Source organism: Jaculus jaculus, chromosome X (genome assembly GCF_020740685.1).
Source record: "Jaculus jaculus isolate mJacJac1 chromosome X, mJacJac1.mat.Y.cur, whole genome shotgun sequence".
Lineage (NCBI taxonomy): Eukaryota > Metazoa > Chordata > Mammalia > Rodentia > Dipodidae > Jaculus > Jaculus jaculus.
Genome location: NC_059125.1, coordinates 39,455,638 through 39,479,956, shown reverse-complemented (window position 1 = coordinate 39,479,956; position 24,319 = coordinate 39,455,638).

Here is a 24,319-nt window from a genome sequence, read left to right as displayed (position 1 = left end):
CTGCTTAGGGCCAAATTTGCAGTCTACCCAGAATAAATAACATTGTATGAACATTTCTCGACATGCTTCATTCCTGGCATAGCTCTTACTAATTTCTCATTGTGTGTTATAGATCCTTTAAAGCTACTGTAACCTCTTTCTGGAAAGAGGCCATGCATAAGTAGATAAATAAATGCCTTCATTGCAGATTACAGTGTTTCTTCAGTTTATTTTAAAGAAAATGGGAGATTATTTCAACAGAGCCCTAAAAGAGCCAAAGTAATTAGAATAAAGACAGGTCAGATAGATGTTAAATTCCAGAAGCCAAGAGAGGAGAAGCAGTAAACTACAACATTTGAAAAACATCATTGTGTTTAGATTCTCAGCTCAGCTCTTTTTCTGCTAAGTTCATACACTTGTGTCCTGCAGATAGCAATATAATAACCAAACATTCTTTTGTCACATTTTGAAAAGCTGGAGTTGTCACATATTCTTAAACCACACATATAGAAGGAATTATGTTTTCTATACTTTTCTCTTCTGTAGCAAGAAGACTAAACGCATACCATCTTTGCTTTTTTTTTTTTTTTTAATTCTGGAAGTGTCTAAGACATAAGAAAATATTTTACAAAGTTTGGACAACTTATTTTCTTTATTAAAGAGAAAACCTTACCACAGGTTTTTATGTAAAGTCTTTTGACAATAAAAAAGAATATACTGGAAACATTTCCAAAGAAAGGAGATTTTCCTATTTGCTGGTAGTTAACAGTAAGACATATATAGAAGCAGACAGCAATTTTCTTCAGTTTTGGATTTAACATTCAAATCTCTACACAAAATATATGATGCAAAATTCAATTCAGCACTCAAAAGGGCTAAGTAACAAGTACATTACTCCAAGTGGTACCAAAAAATTTTCCAATACTGTGATATCTATTAAGAATCTATAGTTTGAAGTGATTATTTGGGAATAAAGATGACAAAAATTGTTCTCAAATAATGACAGTATTTGTCATGCCATTAAAGAGTCCCTGATAAGCTGAAGTGTTCTTAGGACATCAAATAGTTATCACATGGTAAAGTATTAGTTTGACTCTCAGAAATGACAAAGTTTTTGGCAGCTTTATTTTTGTAAAACAGGGATTTTATGACATTACATTTCTAGAGATTAATTTGGAAACAAATCCCACAGTGATTTTCTCTGTAGATAAATGCTGTGTGTGTGTGTGTGTGTGTGTCCATGTACACATTCATATGTATGCAAACACTTGCACGGAGACTTACAGTATTTAATTCATATATGCTCAGACTAAATTACTTATGGTGTTCTTTGAGATTCTCCTTGGCCTTCCATATGCAATCTTTTTAAGTTTCATTCTTTATTTTTTCCTTATTGTTGAAATTTAGGGTGTACCAATTGGTCATCCTTCTTTTCATCCCAATTCGTATCAGTTAGAACAAGCAAGAAGTCACAGGGAGACCAAGATAGCTTTGCTGAATTAGAACATTATTAATTTTTCCTGTTGCCAGGAATTTAAACTAAATCCAAAGTTAGCCTACACCACCTTGTTCCAGAAAAGGAAGCTGCTACAGAGACAAAATTGGGCTGTACAATCAGGATCCACCTTTTTTGACAATCTTATGGAGAATTAGGGTGACATTAGTGGCCCAAAGAAAGTGGAAAGAGTGCAGTGGAACTAAATCCCATCTTAATGTAGTGACCCTGTGCTTTGACAATGTGTCCAATAGATGCTAGGCTGTCAAAGATCTCTATATTCAATTTTCTATCCATTTCTTGGAGACATAGTGTGCGGGGCTCCTTCCCACTCAGGTAGTGCCGAGGGAAGGACCAGGCCTGCTGGTTCCTCCTTAGGGGTTGAGGGGATGATGAGCGTCGGACGACTCAGAAACCTCTCCTGGCCACCGGAGAAAAACCACACTGAGTCGGGAGTCTTTTCCATGCAGCAACAACTCGCTTTATTACTCTGAGCAGTTGCCTATATCATGTTAGAGACAAAGGCGGGGATTTTAGGATGGGGGAAGAGGTAAGGGCCAATAGTAAACTGTAACTATTGAAATGGTAATTACAATTAACACACGGAAGTAGTAGGCCAGAAGCCATTAGGCATCCTGCTGAGTCATAGCTGGCCAGAGACAGGTTGCCAAACTTTAGCTAGGCTCAGGAAGTTCCACTAGGCCTCACGCCTGGGCCTTTTAGGGCCCAACATCTCCCCCTTTTGTTTTTGTAAGAGCATTAGTCACCGTGGCCCCTGTCTTAGGTTGTCCCCCTCTGGGGATCTTACCCGTCATTGAGTACCAGGTGTTTAGCTCGCTGAGAAGCCACTCCATGGCCTGTCTTAGGTTGTACCCCTCTGGGGACTTACCCGTCATTGGTCACATGGAAGGCAGGGGAGGTGGCAGTGGGTCATCTGAGGAACTTAATTCCTGAGTTTCCAGCCTGTGGTATTTCGGCCTGATGAGGTTTTATTGCCTCTAGCTGCTGGTGAATAAATTGTGTAATTTTGTTAATTACACAAGGCCTGACAGTGAGGATAAGGAAAAGGGGAAGGAGAAGGAAGGGTAGGGGTCCAGATAGAGGGAGGAGGTAGGGTAAGAAGTCATGTAATCCCGTCCACAGCAGGTTGTCCTGGGGTCCTGTCGCCTCCTCTCCAAGTCCTCCTGGAGCTTCTTAATCTTGTCCTGGACAATTCCTGATTTATTGGCATAAAAGCAGCATTTTTCCTGTAAAAACAAACATACGCCTCCCTTTTCGGCTGTTAGTAGGTCTAGTCCTCTCCTGTTTTGTAGGACTACCTTAGCCAGGGAATCTAGCTTCCAGAAATGATATCTACATCTGGGATTAAGGTGGCTGGGGCATAAAGGCCCGTTCAATTGCTGGGCAGAAAGTCATAGGTCATCTCGCCTCTGCAAACATAAACCATTCCAGAAGGCGGGCAGTGTTGAGAACTGGGCTCAGTTGTTTTAAAAGTACAGAAGGAAGGATGAATGTGTCTCACATCTATACTGGAATTATTAGGGGAAGACGGGGCCCAAATGCCCGGAGGAAACATTGGGAAAAGCTGGATGGGGATGGGGAAGGTGGCTGAGCAGTTTTTTAAGGACATATGGACAACTGTACTGTAATTAGCTGGAAAGGCCCAGATTGGAGGCAAAGCCAGCAATCCTCGGCAGGGGAGGGAGTTATTTAGTTTAGCAGGGTGAAGGACTGCTTTAGGAACAGTCCTCAGGGGCGGGACACTCCCTAGAGAAGTGATTGTCAGTGTCCCCTTGTTGGGACAAATATTTTAGGTCTCTCGCTGGTACCCAAATGGGTCTTTTTCTTCTTACAAAGTTTTTCCATGGACAAAAATTTTATGAGCTTTACATAAGTTTCTATCAAAAAACTCCTTTCTGTTAACAGAGTTTTTATATTTTAATTACTTCTCAGTACAAAACACTATTAAGGCCTGCCAAATGGCTTCCAACATTGAATATACATAATCTTGCTTACATGTAGGTGCTAATGTCTTGCTGCCAGAACAACTTTCTGACACTGAATATACATAATCTTGCTTACTGTAGGTGCTATAGTTTTGCTAAAGCCTTGCTATAGTTTTGCTAAAGTGTTGCTGCCGAAAGCCTAGAGCTATGGATACAAGTCCAGCCAAAATGGCTCCCGACAATTCCCCCTTTTTTATTTAATATATTTATGAACCAGGCCCCACCGGGCCTCGGTGCAGAAAAACTGTGTCTGTCTTAGGTTGTCCTGTACGATATTTAGGCCTTACCCATCATTGGTACATGAATTCCATCATTCATGCCCTGTCTTAGGTTGACATAACTCGAGAGAATCTTACCCATCTTTGACTACCAGCCTCTGCAGGGGCTTTAAGATAATGTCTCAGGAAACTGAGGTCGGGTCTGTAGCTGTATCCCATGTATTTCTACACAGATATCCATAATGGATCTCAAAAGGCACTTAACGAGTATGGGCAGCAGACACAGAATGAATAAAAGACAAACACCTGTAGCAGCAAAGCTTCCTATTCAAGAAGTGAGAGAATTCCATCCAGGCAAGGCAGACTTAAAAGTAGATATTAAGTCATCAGTAGCTTTAGCTGTATCAAAAATAAGCTGATTATTTGGAAAGACAAAATCTCTGAATGTAACTGAATTAGATCGAAGGAAATATCTCTTAAATGTATTTTCCCAATGCTGTCAATTGTTATTATATTTTTTAGAAGTAACACAAATCCATTGAAAATCTACATGACACTTCAAACAAGTTTTAACTTTTAACCCTAGTATATAGAGTATCTAACAGGTATCTATGTATGTATCTATGGTAAGGATCAAGCCCAAGATCTTAAAGGGAGATACAGTTTGAACTTTCTCAGGAACTGCTTTAAAGCTGTATGAAGGATAGTTAGACATTAAAAGTACAATATTGGGCTGGAGAGATGGCTTAGTGGTTAAGCGCTTGCCTGTGAAGCCTAAGGACCCCGGTTCAAGGCTCAGTTCCCCAGGTCCCATGTTAGCCAGATGCACAAGGGGGTGCATGCGTCTGGAGTTCGTTTGCAGAGGCTGGAAGCCCTGGCACGCCCATTCTCTCTCTCTCCCTCTATCTGTCTTTCTTTCTGTGTCTGTCACTCTCAAATAAATAAATAAATAATAAATAGTAAAAAAAAATATTTTAAAAGTACAATATTAAAGTCAAAAGCCACAACACATTTTAGGAACTCCTGTTAGGCACACTTTGTATATCTTTAGATTGAAATCTGAAACCCACCATCACACCTTAAGATAAACAATTGAATATATTGGGGGACATTAATTTAAATTATCACATTCTGCCCCTTGGAGTCTAATAGATTTATAACCATCACACATTATAAATTGTTAGAAAATTTAAAATATTTAGGGTAAATAAGGCCCTTTTTAGTTGGTCGTGTGGGGGTAAGGATTCCCCCTTTTGTTTTTGTAATTGAGACTTGAGTGTTTGATTATATGTTTTTTAAAAAAATATTTTTATTTATTCATTTGAGAGCGACAGACAGAGAAAGAGGCACATAGAGGGAGAGAGAATGGGCATGTCAGAGCCTTTAGCCACTGCAAATGAATTCCAGACACGTGCGCCCCTTGTCTATTTGGCTAATGTGGGTCCTGGGGAGTCGAGCCTTGAACCTGGGTCCTTAGGCTTTACAGGCAAGCTCTTAACCGCTAAGCCCATGATTATATCTTTTAATAATAGCCTGGCCCCGGGGGTTGTATGGAATGCCTGTGGAATGTGAGATTTTCCAGGTCTGGAGTAAACCTACAAAGGCCTTGCTTATGAAGTAGGGGCCATTATTTGTTTTAATTTGATCAGGCAGCCCAAGAGTGGTGAAACATTGAATCATATAACTCATGGCATGTTTAGATTTTCTTTTTTCCGGCATGTGCCAATGTCCAGTAGGCGTGGGAAAAATCAGTGAGCCCAGTCACCACGAGATGGCGGATGTCTCCCCTGTCCCCACCTGGGTCAGTCCAAGGGGGCCACGTGGCAGTCTCCTAGAAGGTGGCTTGTCCACCATTTCCCAGTAGAGGAGGGTCAGGCACAGGCTGCCAGGAGGGGTGCCATCTATTTAAATTACCAAATTTTGTTCCTGGCTCCCAATAGATTTATAATTATCATATATTATAAATTGTACTTAATTTAATTTTAAAGGTCCCCACAGTCATGACCAATTTAAGATATTGAGATTTGTAAAATTAAACAAGTTAAACACTTCTAATATATAAAGGCACAAAGTAAACATTTTTTAACGGGTATAAGGTATAGTAAGGAAAGACTAAAACAATGTAAATTGAACCATCATAACCTAAAATTTGTCTCAGTGCTTGTAATTTTAACTTGTTTGAGGTTTTTTTAGCTTAAAATCTTAAGTCTCAGCCGGGCGTGGTGGTGTACGCCTTTAATCCCAGCACTCAGGACGCGGAGGTAGGAGGATTACTATGAGTTTTAGGCCACCCTGAGGCTCCATAGGGAGTTTCAGGTCCGCCTGGGCTAGAGTGAAATGCTACCTCGAAAAACCAAAACAAAGAAAAAACATATCTTAACTTTTTAAATTTAATATCTTTAGTTAAGCATATCAGTCTATTACAAATTTAAACTTGCTTAAACTCTTTTTGGGTCTCGGTAGCAGGATGTAGCCATCCCTTATGCCAGTAGCCCAGTTCCAATGAAGTTCCCTGTAGTCTTTCTTTCCTCTTAGAAAGCTTATAAGCTAAGCCTCGAAGTTTAATGCTGTCTGTACTTAGAATTTTTAAACTTTCATCTGAATAGTCCATAAAATGTGGCTTATCACTCCAGAAGACACATTTAGTTGTAAGCATTAAGTTTATGTCTATTTCTTTAAAATAAAGGTTCCAAAAGATTAACATCCACATGGTCAGGTTCATCTCAGCTCATCAGACAGCTTTAGGTTTGCTGAGATAAACTTCCAGACCAGGTACAGTTATGGAGGAAGGAATATTTACTGAAGCTTACAGACCCAGGGGAAGTTCCATAATGGCAGAAAAGCTGGCCTGCCTTCACAGGCCCAAGCAGAGAGAGAGAAGCACAAGCCTTTAGAAATACAAAAGCTGCCAACGAACCGAAGGTGAAGGGGAAGAGAAAGGGAATGAAGAGATGTTGACAAGTAAGTACAGGTTATAGAAGCAAAGTTTAGTGCACTAAATATGAAGACTGCCTCATAGCTCAAGAGGGTACGCTCATCCGCACACACCGATTACCTCCTCAACGACTGCCTCTCACGGGGTGCACTAGTCTGTCGGGGTCCCAGAGCCCCACATTGGGCGCCAGATGCAGGGCTCCTTCCCGCTCAGGTAGTGCCGAGGGAAGGACCAGGTCTGCTGGTTCCTCCCTAAGGGTTGAGGGGATGATGAGTGTCGGACGACTCAGAAACCTCTTCTGGCCACCGGAGAAAAACCACACTGAGTCAGGAGTCTTTTTCATACAGGAACAACTCGCTTTATTACTCTGAGCAGTTGCCTATATCATGTTGGGGACAAAGGCGGGGATTTTAGGATGGGGGAAGAGGTAAGGGCCAATAGTAAACTGTAACTATTGAAATGGTAATTACAATTAACACACAGAAGTAGTAGGCCAGAAGCCATTAGGCATCCTGCTGGCCAGAGACAGGTTGCCAAACTTTAGCTAGGCTCAGGAAGTTCCACTAGGCTTCATGCCTGGGCCTTTTAGGGCCCAACAATAGTGAAAGTATTCTATTTTATATAAACAAGGGCTTAAAGGTAAAGATCTTCTAAAAGTAATTTCAGGAACGCTTTGTTATTGCCAAACTTATAAGTTTGCTTGCCCTGATACTTGTAATGATCACAGAGTTCCCTTTATCTGGAAGACCTTCTAAACTGTCCTCCTTTGTCAAATCAAACTGTGTCTGTTTTACAGACCAGCTTTAATGTACCTTTTGTGAAATTTTTCCTGACCTACTGAACTGTGATGGTTTATTATGATTATCAACTAACTTGACTGCTTTGAAAAAATGCCTTAAAGACTAGAGCACAACTTTAAGAGTGTCTGTAAGAGCATTCCCAGAGACAGTAGGGTCATAAAGGGTCTGATTTAATGAGTGGATTAATCATTTGGTGGGATCATTGTATTATGTATTATGTATTATTGTATTATGGTACATTGTATTATGGTGGTGAAAGATAGGAAGTGAGGTCTACATGAAGGAAATAGATTTCCTTAGGGGATATATCTTATCCTGGCCCCTTCCTGTATTCCTTTTCTCTACTTCCTGTCTGCTATGGCATAAACTGCTCTGCTATACCCCGCTTGCTATGATGTACTGAGCCATATAAAATGGTGAGAAAAATAACTCTTTCCTCCCTTTAATTTGCTTGTATCAGACATTCTGACACAGCTACAAGAATAGCTAATAGCCAACAACCCAGTCTGTGGGCATGTATTCATCTTCTCTTAATTTTCTTATAACACTTATTAGACTGCAAGCAAATGGTGACCTGGAAGGTAATTAGTACTGATGTTGAGCAATGGACTCTGGATCAGACTTACCTGAATATAAATCCTGCCTCCACTGTTAACTCACTCAGTTTCTTTGTCTTCATCAGCTATAGTTTCTTTGTCAAAAAGGTATGCATGGATAAGCAACTCAAGGCCCAGGCAATCAGGATGGAAGTGTTTGGGGGAAAAGGAAGGAAAGGGAGGAGGGGAAACCAAACACAAAACTAAATCCAAAATGAGCTGATACCATAGAAACCTTTATCCTTGGAGACAGCCTAAAAGATACAACCCTCAAAAGGACTAAGGGGGGAGCACCTGAAAAGTAGAGCCTTCGAGCGAGTGGGATAAAGCCTAAGCTTAAAAGAAAAATTGTTTCTGTCTCTGACCTGTAACTCCCAGTACCAGAGATTGGTTGCTACCCACATTGAACTGTTGATCAGAGAAATCTACGAGGTCCCCAAACCAAAACAGCTTTTTGTCAAAACACTTGATTACCTGCCTGTGGCAGAAGCTGTTGCTAAAAAAGCCATATGTTTCTAACACAGAGCATAGAGAGACCTGGCTGGAATTCTAAAGAAAACCAATCCCCAGTTAGCCTGTCTACTGCTGGAAAGAACTACATGAACTACTGGGGAAAATGGCCAACAACACTTTGAATAACCAGAGGTCTAAGCTACTCAGAAGCAAACACCCTGACAGGATGTACACACCAGTGCAATAGTGGTGCACAGCCTCAGTGAGTAGCCAATAGCTCTTTGATTGGCTAAGTGTTCCACTCGGTGTAAAGGAATACACATCTGGAATTGGGAACCAGATCAGAATCCTATGGATGCAAATATTATGGTCTCCAGTGTCAAGCTCTCACTAGTCTTTGTCTAAAGAGGGGTTACATACATCAAACTCTCTATAAAATAATAATGCTTATCCAATTTAAACTATGCTGACTTTACTTTCTGTTGGAGAATCTGTTCTTTTTCAGAAGGTAGTGAGATTGGAGGAGATAAACTACCCCTTGCAATCAGCCAAGCCAAAGCTGAATCCACGGAGGAATTGGGGAGATGAGCAAGTGTTGTTTCCATGCTGTTCCTGATAATAAATAATAATCAGCACCAGGGTGAAGGAGACAGACCCTGAGGAGACTCAACACCTACCAAAGCAGAGATCCAGAGGCTTCTAAGAGCTCCTCCCTGAAGTAGACTTAAAACTCACCCACCATGGCTCAGGGAATTTTGAGGGAGAGGGGGCAGAAAGATTGTAAGAGTCATACATTGAGACATCCTGCCCAGAGGCATTACCCCCCAATAACTGAGTGCTGCTCCCATAATGCATAACCCATAACCCCATAAGGAATACCTGCAACACCATTGAGGAGCAACCCTAAAGGAATAGGGGCAATGTATGAAATATGTTGTTGTTAATAATAATAATAATAATAATAATAATAATAATAATAATAATAAAAACTTTAAAAAGTACACTTGATCATGGTAAACATACTATACAAATTATAGATTATAGTGAAGATTAAATGAAGTAGACTATATAAAATTTTTAAGCTATGGTCCAGGACATGCTAAATGTATAATAAATATAAATTATTTTTATTGAATACTTTTTGTTAATGATATGTGAAAATAAACTTATTTCTTGATTTCAAGAAAATAGACATTATAGCCTAGAATCTTTCTAAACAATTTCTCTAAATAAGACCTATGTGTGGAAGTAAAATCTAGGAATAGATTTTTTTTTAACTAGATGTTTGTGAGTAGGAGAGGAGAAAAGTAAATTCAGGAGGGCCACACACTCTTCAGCCAAAACAAAACCCCCAAAAACAACAACAACAACAACAACAACAACAAAAACAGAGCTGTCACTGCTAAAGGCAGTCATTGCAGCATATACACCACTATCTCAAGAAGGATAAGTTGTACAAAGGGGTCATTTTAGAACTGAAACTAATTAACTGTGACTGTTGTTCTCTACATAGTTGCCAATTCTTGGGCATCTATTCCACCCATTCATTCTTTAATCCCACACATCCTTCTCCTTCAACTTTGTGGTAGCCTTGGCTACATCAGTATGGAAAAGCAGAGGCCAAATAAGTACAGTTAGAACTTCAGGCATCACTGAGACTTTTGGACTTCTTTGCAATAGAACTGGTATAAACCGTGTGCTTTTGGATTCCTATGAAGTTGACTTTCCCTGTTTGGAAAGTAGTAATTTTAAAGATTGAGTTACTAATGCTATTTATTTAGAAGCATGGGGAAAATAAAAGAAGTAAAGAATACAAATGAAAGTAGTAAATGTTTTTTCTATATTCCTGTTGTGCTATTTATCTTTGTCAGTCACTTACCCACCTTGGTAAGTAACTTACTCATTGTAATAATAATGAACCAGGCACTAATTTATGGGTGAGTGGAAACATATAAGACAAGGCTTTGGCTGACTGTAAATCTTCAATAAGACAGCCACCTTAGAATTTGAGCAATTCTTATGATTAAATTAAGAATTACAGAAAGATGCTGAAAAATATTTAGACTTTGCAATAATATCTCAAGTGCTACCCAACATGTTATGCAAAATATCAGGTCAAAATGGTATAGACATTGGTAAAGGTATCTTTTCTGAGATTTAAAATCAAGTACATAAACTGAGTATAGTGGGGCTGGAGAGATGGCTTAGCGGTTAAGTGCTTGCCTGTGAAGCCTAAGGACCCCGGTTCGAAGCTCGGTTCCCCAGGTCCCACGTTAGCCAGATGTACAAGGGGGCGCACGCGTCTGGAGTTCGTTTGCAGAGGCTGGAAGCCCTGGCGCGCCCATTCTCTCTCTCTCCCTCTATCTGCCTTTCTCTCTGTGTCTGTCGCTCTCAAATAAATAAATTAATTAATTTAAAAAAATTAAAAATTTAAAAAAAATTTAAAAAAAAACAAAAAACTGAGTATAGTGGCACATGCCTGTACCTCAGGAACTCAAGGGTTGAGGCAGGAGGATTGTGAGTTTGAATTGAAGCTGGGATGCATAGTACAACCCTTTCTCCAGACAACAAATGTGGTAGGGATATGGGGAAAGAGGAACACCTCCCAATTAACTGCTGGTGGGAATATAAGTGGGTGAAGCCACTATGAAAATCAATGTAGAATTTTTGCCACAAACTCATAAATAGATTTACCATGTGACCCAGATACACCACTCCTGCTCATATGCCCAAAGAACTTTATATCCTACAACAGAGACAATTGCTTATTACTACTGTATTCATAATAGCAATGACATGGAATCAACTTAGATGTCCATCAACATGTGCAATGTATTATGGAAATGTGGCACATGTATACAATGGAATTAATTCAGCCACTAAAAAAGGAATTATGAAATTTGCAGGAAAATTGGTGGATCTAAATCTTATTATATTTAGGTAAACTCAGATTAAGAAAGACAAATACTGCATGTTCTCTCTCATATGTAGATCCTAGCTTATGTTTATATGTGGGTATGGATGTAGGTATAGCCCATGAAACTAGAAAGAAAGACCAAAGAGGGGAGAAGTATGTTAAAGGATGTACAAAGGATAATAGAACACATGTGACATGAAGTTAGAAAAGAGACTGCTGGGAGTAGAATAGTACGCAAGCGGAAGCAGGGTGGTGGGGGTGGGGAAGAGACCACAATGGTCAACAAGACAATTATGTTTTAAAATGTCATACTGAAGGCAAATACTTTGTATACTAATTACAAACACACATTTAATTTCAGTTTTAAATTTTTTAAAATTTATTTGCAGGTGGGAGGGAGAATGAAAATGAGTGCCAGAGCCTGTAGACAATGCAAACGAACTCCAGAAGCATGTTTCACTTTGTGCATCTGGCTTTACATGGGTGCTGGAAAATTGAACCCAGGTCATTAGTCTTTGCAAACAAGCACCTTAACTGACCCACCCCTACAAACATTTTTAACAAATAAAGTAAAAATGATAAGCATTTTATTAAAAAAAACTAGCATGTAATGAAAGGATTGAGAAAGAAAAAAGACCGAGGTAGTGTCTCAAGTTAGAGCAGGGTGGTCGAGGAAACTACAAAGCACCTTGTAACATTTGATAACATTTACATAATGGTCAAAGATTGGGCAGTGATATTGTGTCAGTGGTAAGTGTCCTAATTTGAATGATTCCATAGTAGGTAAGTAGGGATGGCTTTGACTTTAGAAAATATACACTAAATTGTTTAGGACTAGCTAGGTAAGGCAAACTATCTGCTACTTGAAAATAGTAAAGAAAAGAAGCGAGTGCATCTGGTTAAAATATGTACATAACTTCTTATATTAAATGTTCCTGTAATTTTAAAATTATACCTAAATGAAAGTTTTCCCTAAAGATCAAAAGGGGCTGGAGAGATCATTTAGCAGTTAAGGTGCTTGCCTGCAAAGCCAAAGGATCCAGATTTGATTCCCCAGTGCCCACGTAAAGCCAGATGCACAACATGGAGCATGTGTGTGGAGTTTGTTCGCAGTGGTTAGAGGCCCTGGTGTACCCATTCATTCTCTCTCTTTCTTTAACCCCCCTACCCCCTCTCTACCACTTTCTCTCTTTCTCAAATAAATAAACAAAATATTTTTAAAATTCTAAATTTAAAAAAAAAAGGTCAAAAAGTTCAATCTCAGATAATTCAAATCTGGATGGACCCAGGAGTACATGGATATATGTTCATATGTGGAAGCTGCTACATTATTTTTCATTCTATGGATGTAAATTCTGTCAAAGAATGGTGGGGTGTTTGGCTTTATTTTTATATTATTGAGTATAAAGCTCCTCTGTAATACTGTAAGCTCTTCAAAGAGAAGGATTTGAAGGATTTGGGCTGGAGAGGGGCTTAGTGGTTAAGTGCTTGCCTGTGAAGCCTGAGGATCCTGGTTCGAGGCTCGATTCCCCAGGACCTACATTAGCCAGATGCACAAGGGGGTGCATGTTCTGGAGTTCATTTGCAGTGTCTAGAGGCCCTGGCATGCCCATTCTCTCTCCCTCTCTCTCTCTATCTGCCTCTTTCGCTCTCTGTCTGTTGCTCTCAAATAAATAAATGAAAATAAAGATTTTTTTTTAAAAAAAGAGAAGGGTTTGTTACATTGCTCTTCATCTAGCATAGTACCTAAACTATCCTGAGAGCTCAAAACGAAGGTGTGAAGTGAATATTGTAAAGGATGTAAAGTGATCATTTGGGCTTCAAATTGCAGTCATACAACTTTATTAATAATTCAGGAAAAAATTTATTTATTTTTTTTTACTGCTTTCAGGATATAGGATATACTTTCAGATTTGCTCACATCTGGACAAAATGTGCCAACATTTTTAAAAGAAAGTAGCCAAGATGTGGAGGCCAAGAAAAAAATTTCCTATTTTTTTAAATTATTTAATTTATTTATTTGAGAGCGACAGACACAGAAAGAAAGACAGGTAGAGGGAGAGAGAGAGAATGGGCGCGCCAGGGCTTCCAGCCTCTGCAAACGAACTTCAGACGCGTGCGCCCCCTTGTGCATCTGGCTAACGTGGGACCTGGGGAACCGAGCCTCGAACCGGGGTCCTCAGGCTTCACAGGCAAGCGCTTAACCACTATGCCATCTCTCCAGCCCCAAAATTTCCTATTATTTAAAAAATATTTTATTTAATTATTTGTAAAAAGAGAGAGGGGCAGGGAGAGAGACAGGAGAGAAAATGCATGTCAGGGCCTCTTACCACTGCAAATTGAGATGTATGTGCCACTTTGTACATCTAGCTTTATGTGTTTAATGGGGGATCCAACCCAGGGTATCAGGCTTTGCAAACAAGCACATTTAACTGCTGAGCCATCTCTCCAGCCCCCAAATCCTGTAATTTTATTGCTTCTAGTTTATGCATTTACATTTTTTGGGATGTATGGTTGGTATCATAAACGGCAATCTGAACTACTTGTTTTTCTGGTGATAGCACTATTTTCTTCTGGCATTATATACCTTTGGGACTATGCAGAACTTCAAGATTTAAGACTATCATCAACCTTAAAGCTCTGAGCAGATGGCTTTTTGCTTTTACCTCCCTTCTTGATTTAGCTCTCATTCCATACTTGTGATAGCTCTCAGGAGCACCTGTGAATAACACTTCATTCTTTTGAGACAATCTCTCATCTGAAAATGAAATTCAGAACTCATCTGACACAAATATCAATATTATTGTAAGCTGGCCAAATACAGAAAAATCATATTGTTCTCTGGGAAATAAACTATTTCACAGGATGTCAAATTCAGTTGTTACAGTGAGAACATGATAAAATGGGACAAAACAAGTTGATAAGTACAAACAAAATCAAAGCCACTGAGCCTTTTGCCTAATTCTAGGATTACCTCCTCCTTCTCACAGTATAAATTTCACAGAAAATCTTCGCTTCTTTGGTCCCTTCTTCAAATTGTTAATGGAAACCTTTTATACTGTCATAGTTTCTAACACACACACACACACACACACACACACACACACACACACACACACACTGAAGTGCCCACCAATTCTCCATGGTAAGTGTTTCACAGACTGCAATGAGTGAAAATTTAACTTGTGCAGCTGCAGGTATGCTCCTGCCCATCTCAGGATTTCATGCCTTGACTTTTTATTCTGGGGAATATTCACCATGACCTAAATGTCAATGCCAAGGACACAGCACTCACCTCAAAGGGAATACGACTTTATTCTGGAGCCAAATATGAGTGACCATGGTCTAAGAACACAGATTTTGGTTACTCCAATTCCATCTTCCCACATGTTAGCAATTTCATGAAGTTTTATAGTTACACCCCAGAAGAAAGTCATAAATCAAGGCACCTTTCAAATACATTGGCTGACCTTTACATAGGCAGGTTGTAGCAAAGCAGGGAAAAAAATCTCCATCATAGGCTTTAGATGCTATCTGATAATCATGTGGATGTAAGGTTAGACACAGAGGTGGGCAACGAATGGCTTTTAAGAGGCTGAAGGTAGCCCAAAGTAATTTGTCTCTGACCTCGCAACATTCCATCTTTCTCTGATCACAGGGTTTATACTACCAGTTCATTCAGCCTTAGTGGAAGTAGGTGCAGCAGATGCAGTGTTTTTCTGGGAACTTTAGTTTGTAATACATATATTCAGTTTATAAATATTTGAGAGGTATTTTGAGGATATCCAATGTACATATTTCTAGGTCTTTGTTGCACCTAATCAGAAAGTATTTATTACTCATATTCATTTATTCTTTCAAAAATATTAATTTCAAATAAACTACTATATACCAAGAACTGAGCTGTGCATTATAAAGAGATTTGTGACACCTTATACTTTCTCAATGAACTCACACTCTGGAAAGCAAAAGTAACACATAGAATAAAATTTAGGGACTGAAGTTGCAGCTCAGTCATAGAGCACATACTTACCAAACATGAGGTCCTGAAAAAATAAAGCTCAGTACATTAAGATAAATTGTAGTGTGAAAGAGCCAGATTGTGGTATGAAAAGGAGCATGATGTGGAACTTGGAATATTTGTGAATTTTGTTTTGGTTGATTCTAGGGATGAGATCCAGGGCCTTGCATATTCTAGGCAAGGGTTCTATTACTTAGCCACAACCTCTAGCCAGGAATAGTTTATTCAAAAAAAGAATTACTTAGCTGATATTGAAAGATGATCAATGTAAATTCACTGGACAAGAGAAGGAAGGGCATTATAGTCAGGAAGTAGTCACTTGAGAATGGCTGGAATGATTGACATAAGAGAGTAGACTAGAAAGAAAAGTCTAGAAGGAAGGCAAAATCTTGGGTCATGGAGGTGTGTCAGGGTCAGACTCTGTGCATATAGCCCTTGAGATGACACTGTATGAGTGAAGCTAAAGCTAAAGAGACTTGAAGATGTTAGAGATGTCAGGAATTTAAAGTATCTGCTAAGAAAAGCTGCAAGTGAGTAGTGGCATTATTCCAAGAGAGAGGCCCCATGGGCTACATCTAACAATGCTGTAGGAGAAAGGTTGCCCAAGTCCTTTGGAACTCACATCACACCACCATGTGCAAAAGATGCTAGACATGGAATTGAAAACTCTAATATTCTCCTTGATAATTTTGGGTATTTCTTTGATCCTATTCTTCCTTCCAAGGCTGAAATTCCTTACTTCTGGAATGAGATAGCTATTCTATTAGATAAGATTCTCTATACAAACAAAACCAATAAAATGAATATTATATGTGTGTGTGTGTGTATTAAAGGGATTTATTAAATAATCTTACATGGTATGGCTGGATAGTCCAATAATGTTTGTCTTATCTGCATTCTGGAGAGGCTGAGGATCTTAAAAACCTAGTAGCTACTCAGCACATAGGGCTGGATGTTCTAGTGATCCCAATCCGGCATGGAAAGCCTAGAGAATTTCTGGAGAGCTGTTGCTTACACCTCCCTCCCCACCCCACTCCACTGAATCCCTCTCCTTTACAACTACTATCTCTCTTCTATTTTGATGCCAAAATTTTTCTTTCTATTATGCAGGTCATGTGTCAGTGTAGCAATCAATTACTGAGAAGCCACTTTGTGTCTGGAGGACAGTATTGTAAACACTCATCCATTTCCTTTGGCTCTTTCTTTCTGACACCTCCTCAGCAATGGACCATGAGCTTTTAAGGATATAATAGAGATGTATCATTTTGTGCTGAACACTTCACTGACCCTTCTTCACATTACTTTGGTGAGTTTGAATCACCCAATTGGTCCTTACCCTCTGAAAAGAGAAGTTCTCTGATGAAAAGTGACAGTCTTCAGTATCAGGCATGAATTCCCTCCTACTGAGAGGACTTCATATACAATCAAAGAACAGTTAATTGCCCCCAAGACTTATGTTTCTCTTTTAAACCCATGGGTACATCTTGCCTGGCTGGTTGACTTTGTAGCTTGCAGTATTCATTGCTTTTTCATGCTGTTGGTGACATTTATACTCCTGGAGATGAACTTTCCAACTATAATATCAGATTTTCTAGGAAAAGTTTTGGCTGTATAAGGCCTTTTATGCTTAATTATGATTTTTTTTTTTCTATTTCTGTGAAGAAGTGCTGGAATTTTGATTGGAGTTACATTTTATCTGTATATTGATTTTGGTAGGTCTTTCAACTCTTACCAGAATGGTCCATCAAACTCTCCTTATAGCACTGCAAAGCATCTGTTAGGCCAAGTTTTCAAATCCTTCCAAATTCCTCCCACAAATAACTTACAAAAAGCCCAAAGACAAAGAGTCAGTTTTCAACCTGCAATAACCGCACTCCTCTGGTACCTATTTTTCTGTTTTACTTACCTTCACATTGCTGGGACAAACACCTGTCCAGAAATAGCTGATGGGAGGGAAGTTTTATTTTGGCTTCCAGTCTCAAGGGAAAGTTCCATGATGGAAGAGGAAAGCATGGTATGAGCAGAGGATGGACATAACCTTCTTGCCAAGGAATATAGCAGCAGGAGAGTGAGCCAAAATAACACTAGCAAGCTAGCACTAATAAACTCAAGGTCCACCCTTATCAACATACCTTCTCAAGCAGGGCTCCAACTCCAAATTGCCACAAAAGTTTATGGGTGACATCTGATTCAAACTACCACATTCCCTATATTGCATAGTAACGTGTCCTTAGGTAGGTTTGGTAGTTTGAATGTATATCTCCTATAGACTCAGGAGTTTTACTAAAATTGAGTTTGTGGCTTCAGCCTCTGGCAAAATTGTTGCTCTTTATTCTCAGCTAGGTAATATGGTTGCATTTCAGCTTTCACAATAAAATGGTCACATTTTGTTTATGCTAAGACCATTGCCTGTCTCTAAATAAGAAAACAATAGGACTTGTTAAACACATTTTTATAGCCAGTGGTCAGTTGGATTTCTCTGAGAAATAACAACCGTGGTACTGGCCCCCCACTACAAATGAATTCATCTAAGCATCCAGGTCATGGACTCACTGTGACTGGAGGATAAAACTTGAGCTTAGCTGTCTGAAGTACATATTAATAAACAGGATATCTATTTTTGAGTCAGCTCACATTCTAATTATTATTAGCAGCTTGCATCAGTAAACTTGTATTTTAGTGTGACACCTGTTGCAAAGAAGGTCATTTTTCTATACTTATAATAACAATTTAAAACTTTAGAAATGGTTGGCATTGACATTAAATCTATTCTTATGACAATACTGACTACAACACTATTTTTATCATGGTAAAATAGGATGAGTTAAAAATTAAGAAAAATTTAAAAAGAAAAAATAATTTGGAGTATGATACATTTTTAATGATTGGATAAATCTGGTAATGATTTTAAGACAGTATACTGAAAAATAAAATGAGGCAGATTAACAGGTTATCAAATCAACATATAGAAGTCAATAATTGGAGTAGTGGTTAAGTAGATTAATGTATATCATGTTCTAAGGTATATAATTATAAACTATGCACTTTAAATATGGATATTGTTTAAATACTCAAATTAACAATATTCATATGTGCAAGTAATAACAATTTTGAGAGTATAACTGAAGGGATAATCCCATTTTAAGAAACCTCATCATTTGTTATACCCTAATGAAAACTTAGAAAATACAAACGAATAAGTGAATAACATATATTAAAGAAAAATTACACCTATGTGAAAACTTTATTCTAAACATGCAAAACCTATACAAGAAAGCTAAAATATTTTCTTAAATATACAAAAAATGAACAGATTTAAAGACATAACATTGTCAAAACCAAAATAAAATAATATAAATGATTTTAATTGGCTTTATTTTCTAGACTGAAGTCAAACAATACTTCATTGAATAAAATAGAATAAATTTTTGGAGGAACTGAGCACTAAAGGCTGATGTTACAGACAGAGAAAAATGAAAGAAAACAGAAGAAAATCCAGAAAACAGATTGGTCATTTGAAAGTTGCCTCCCTACTAAGGTGGGCACAGGGATATAGAACAATAAAACAAAATGATTGATTGCATCAAGTTTGTGGTGGTTTGATTCAGGTGTCCCCCATAAACTTAGGTGGTATGAATGCTAGGTTCCCAGCTGATGAAGATTTGGGAATTAACACTTCTAGAGGCAGTGTACTGTTGGGAGTGGACTTATGGGTATTATAGCTAGTGTCCCCTTACCAATGTTTGGCACACTATCCTGTTCCTCCTGTCCACCTGCAGTTGGCCAGAAGGTGGTGTCTACCCTCTGCTCATGCCTTCATCTTCCCCTGCCATTAGGGATCTTCCCTGGAGTCTGAAAGCCAAAATAAACCTTTCTTTGTACAAGCTGCTCTTGGTCAGGTAATTTCTTCCAGCAATGCAAACTTGACTGCAACAATAAAGTGGTACTGAGGAGTGAGATTGCTACTAGACACCTGACTGTGTGGGTTTGGCCTTTTGCAGCTGATTTTCAAGAGGAATATGGAAAGATTTTAAACCTTGGCCTAAGAGACACCTTGCAGTACAGTAAATATAGGTTGATGGACTACTCTGGTCAGAGTTGAAAGACCTGAATGCAATAAGAACTATGGTATATGGGGTTTGATTTGTGAGGGTGAGAAAGAACTTTGCCTAGACTGAGGTAGAAGCAGTTTGTGTGAGAGGCTTGCTGTTATGCCCATGTCTTGAGAAGTTGTACAAGGTTGCTTTGCATAAAAACAGACTGATGTGAGCATAGAGATATGGCACAGAAAAAAAATGAAATATTTGGACCCAAACTGCTGCCTGTTCAACTGTAATTGTATGAAAGATTGTAACAATTAAGATTGGGCCACCTGACCTGCATTGGGACAACAGAAAGAATGCAGTCTTTTGAGGAGGCCTGAAGGCTGAAGAAGTGTCCTATTCTTCAAAATTTGCTTTATTATCACCTGGATTAACAAATTTGCACCTTACCTGGCATTATGGTGTATAAGAAATGCATGAAGGAATTGAATTTGCAACATGGTCTTCTGTTTTGGAAACAGCCATGGGCAGATTGTAGCAAGTTTGCAGGATTGCTGGCGTGGAGAGCTGGTGGAGCTGTGAGGATGAACTGTGGATTGCAGTAGAGATGCTGGGATCACAAGACAGATGCTAAGGAGAGCTGCCAGCCTTGGATGAAGTTTTCTAGGACTGTGAATAGCATAGCTGGAGGGGCGGAATTGGAACTCCAGAGACTTGATGCTGGTTGAAACTATCAGACTTGAAGATTTGTCAGTGATTAGAATTATTGCTCTTTGTTATACTCGATGTCATCTTTTGTAGTATGAATGTTTATTCTGTGCCATTATGGGATTTGGGGGGATGTTTTGGTTAAAAGGTCTTGAACTATGGAAATGTTTGAACATCATTTGTATTGATAAAAACTATAGGGACTTTTAAAGTTGGATGAATGCATTGCATTTTATTTATTTTTTTTCCAAATTTCAATGATTATAAAAAATACCCTATGGTAATACCCTCCTTCCCCCCACTTACCCCTTTGAAACTCCATTCTCCATCATAACCCCTCCCCATCTCAATCAGTCTCTCTTTTAATTTTGCTGTCATGATCTTTTCCTCCTCTTATGATGGTCTTCTGCAGGTAGTACCAGGCACTGTGAGGTCATGGATATCCAGGCCATTTTGTGTCTGGAGGGAGCACATTGTAAGGAGTCCTACCCTTCCTTTGACTCTTACATTCTATTCACCACCTCTTCCGCATTAGACCCTGAGCCTTGGAAGGTGTGATAGAGATATTGCAGTACTGAGCACTGCGTTCACTTCTTTCCAACACCATGATACCTTCTGAGATTTCCCAAGGTCACTGCCATCTGAAAAGAGAAGATTCTCTACCAAAAGTGAGAGTAGCATTAATATAAGGGTATGAACAGTAACAGAAGTGCTTACTGGGTAGTTTGATAAGCATAATATATATACATATACATATACATATACATATACATATACATATACATACACGTACGTACGTACATACATACATACATACATGCATGCATGCATACATACATACATACATACATACATACATACATATATATATATATATATATATATATATATATATATATATATATATACGCACAGACAATAGCAGACATTACACCCCTAGGGCTCATGACTACCCCTGTTTTAAGTTTTCAGTATCATGGATATATTCCCTCCCATGGAGTGGGCCTCCAGTCCAATTATAGGACAGTTGGTTTCCACCATGATAGACGTGCCACTATTGCACTCATTGGCTCATTTGGCCTGGCTGGCCAAATGTAAGGCTTGCAGTATCCACTATTGAGTATCTTCACTGGTGATTTCTCTTTTTCCCATTGAACTGCATGCAGAATGGCTTCTTCCAGCATTCTGTCAGCTGGTCTAGATGGAGGAGGTTATCAGCTCTGTTCCAGCAGAATTTCTCAGTGGCCTTGCAGCCCAAGTATGTAGTCTTCAGCAATGGGGTCTTACCATCTATTCCTGGTGGGAAACCAAGGGCCTTGACAATAACCTATAATGTTTTGGGGGCATCAGGGAACTCAGCGGCCAAAAACTCACTGGAAGGTATCCCATCCCTGGCACTGAAAATTTTCAAGCAACAATCTAGGCTCCTGAGTGTTCCATTGTCCAAAAAAGTAGGATTCCATATGATTTATTTATGTCCTCTTAGATTTTGATTAGCCTTCCCTCCACCTTTCCTTTATTCAATCTCTTCCCCTGACCTCACTTGGGCCTTTTCATCCCCATTAATCTATTTTTCTACTTACATATATATAATACCATCCTGTAATGTTTATCTTTTCAAAGAACCAACTCTATTTCATTGATTCTTTGGATTTTTTTTTTTGTATTCTATTTCATTAATTTCTGCCCTGAACTTTATTATTTCTTCCCATCTACTGATTTTTGCTTTGCTTTGTTCTTCCTTTTCTAAGGCTTTAAGCTGATGCATTAGGTCATTTACTTGCAACCTTTCTAATTTCTTAATATAGGCACTTAAAGTTATAAATTTACCTCTTAGGACTGCCTTAATTGTGTCCCAGAGATTTTGGTATGTTGTGTTCTCATTATCATTTGACTCTATGAATTTTTTGATTTCCTTCTTGATTTCTTCATTGACCCATTCATCATTTAGTAGTGTATTGTTTAGTTTCCATGATTTTGTGTATGCTCCATAGCTTTTCTTGCTATTGATTTGAAGTTTGATTCCATTGTGGTCAGATGCAAGGAATTATTTCAATTTTCCTGTATTTGTTAAGATTTGGCCGGGCGTGGTGGCGCACGCCTTTAATCCCAGCACTCGGGAGGCAGAGGTAGGAGGATCGCCGTGAGTTCAAGGCCACCCTGAGACTACAGAGTTAATTCCAGGTCAGCCTGGACCAGAGTGAGACCCTACCTCAAAAAAAAAAAAAACAAACAAAAAAAAAAAAAAAAAAAAGATTTGCTTTGTGTCCTAATACATGGTCTATTTTAGAGAATGTTCCATGTGCTGCTGAAAAGAATGTTTGGATGTAATGTCCTGTATATATCTGTTAGGGCCATTCTTTCTATGACCTCATTTAGTCCAGATGCCTCTCTGTTCATTTTTTCCCAGGATGACCTGTCAATTGATAAGAGTGGGGTGTTGAAGTCACCCACTACCACTGTGTTTGGTGTTATCTGTAACCTTAGTTCTAATAGCATTTGTCTGATGAATTTGGGACCCCCATGTTAGGTGCATATATACTTAGGAACATAATGTCCTCCTGTTGGAGTGTGCCCTTAATCAATATAAAGTGGCCTTCCATCTCTTTCCTAACTAACATTGGACTGAAGTCTATCTTGTCAGATATTAGGATTGCAACACCTGCTTTGTTTCTAGGCCCATTTGTTTGAAACACCATTTTCCAACCTTTCACCCTAAGATAATGTCCATCCTTTGTAGAAAGGTGGGTTTCTTGGAGGCAACATATTGTAGGATCCTGCTTATTTTTTAAAAAAAATATTTTATTGATTTATTTATTTGACAGAGAGAAAGAGGCAGTGGGGGGAGGGGGCAGAGAGAGAGAGAGAATGGGCGCTCCAGGGACTCCAGCCTCTGCAAATGAACTCCAGATGTGTGCACCCCCTTGTGCATCTGGCTTACATGGGTCCTGAGAATTGAACGTGGGTTGTTTGGCTTTGCAGGCAAGTGCTTTAACTGCTAAGCCATCCCTCCAGCCCTAGGATCCTGCTTTTTAACCCAGTCTGCAAATCTATGTCTTTTCGTTGGGGCATTGAGGCCATTGATACTAAGTGATGTTATTGAAAGGTGTTTATTTATATTTCCCATTTTTTGTAGTTCCTCCAGTTCCACCTTTTCTCTCTTGTGTTAACTAGTATTTGAGTATTGTTTGTTTTTTCCTGGTTCCTCATATGTGTGCTTTTCTTTCTCTTCAGCATGGAGGATTATTTCAAGTATTTTCTTTAGAGCTGGTTTTGTCTTCAAATACTCCTTTACCCTGCTTTTGTTGTGGAATGTCCTTACTTCTCCGTCTATTTGAATGGAGAGCTTTGCAGGATAAAGTAACCTTGGCTGAAAGTTGTTATCTTTCATAATTTGGAATACATCACTCCAAGGCCTTCTGGCTTTTAAAGTTTGTGTTGAGTAATCTGCTGTATTCCTGATTGACTTGTCTTTTTATGTAACTTGATTTTTCTCTCTAACTGCTTTCAATAGTTTTTCTTTGGTGTGTGTGTTTGGTAGTTTGATTATAATATGGTGAGGAGAGGTTCTTTCCAGGTTTTGTCTGGAGGGTCTTCTAAAGGATTCCTATATCTGCATTGGCACCTCTTTCTCAATTTGGGGGAAGTTTTCTTCTATGATTCTGTTGAATATGCCTACTATGCCTTTGGAGTGAAATTCTTCTCCTTCTAGTATACCCTGAATTCTTATGTTTGATCTTTTCATAGCGTCCCAAATATCTTGAAATTCCCATTCATACTTGTCTATTAGTTTGTCTTTCTCTTCATTGGTCTGTATTAGATCTGCCACCGGGTCTTCTAGCTTAGATATTCTGTCCTCTCCTTCCTCCATTCTACTGGTGAGATTTTCCACAGAGTTTTTTTTTTATTACATTAACTGTGTTATTCATTACTAGTTCGAGGCTTGGTTCCCCAGGTCCCACGTTAGCCAGATGCACAAGGGGGCGCAGGCGTCTGAAGTTCGTTTGCAGAGGCTGGAAGCCCTGGCGCGCCCATTCTCTCTCTCTCCCTCTATCTGTCTTTCTGTGTCTGTCGCTCTCAAATTAATTAATTAATTAATTAAAAAAAACTACATTGAGATTCCATCTCACTCCTGTCAGATTGGCTAC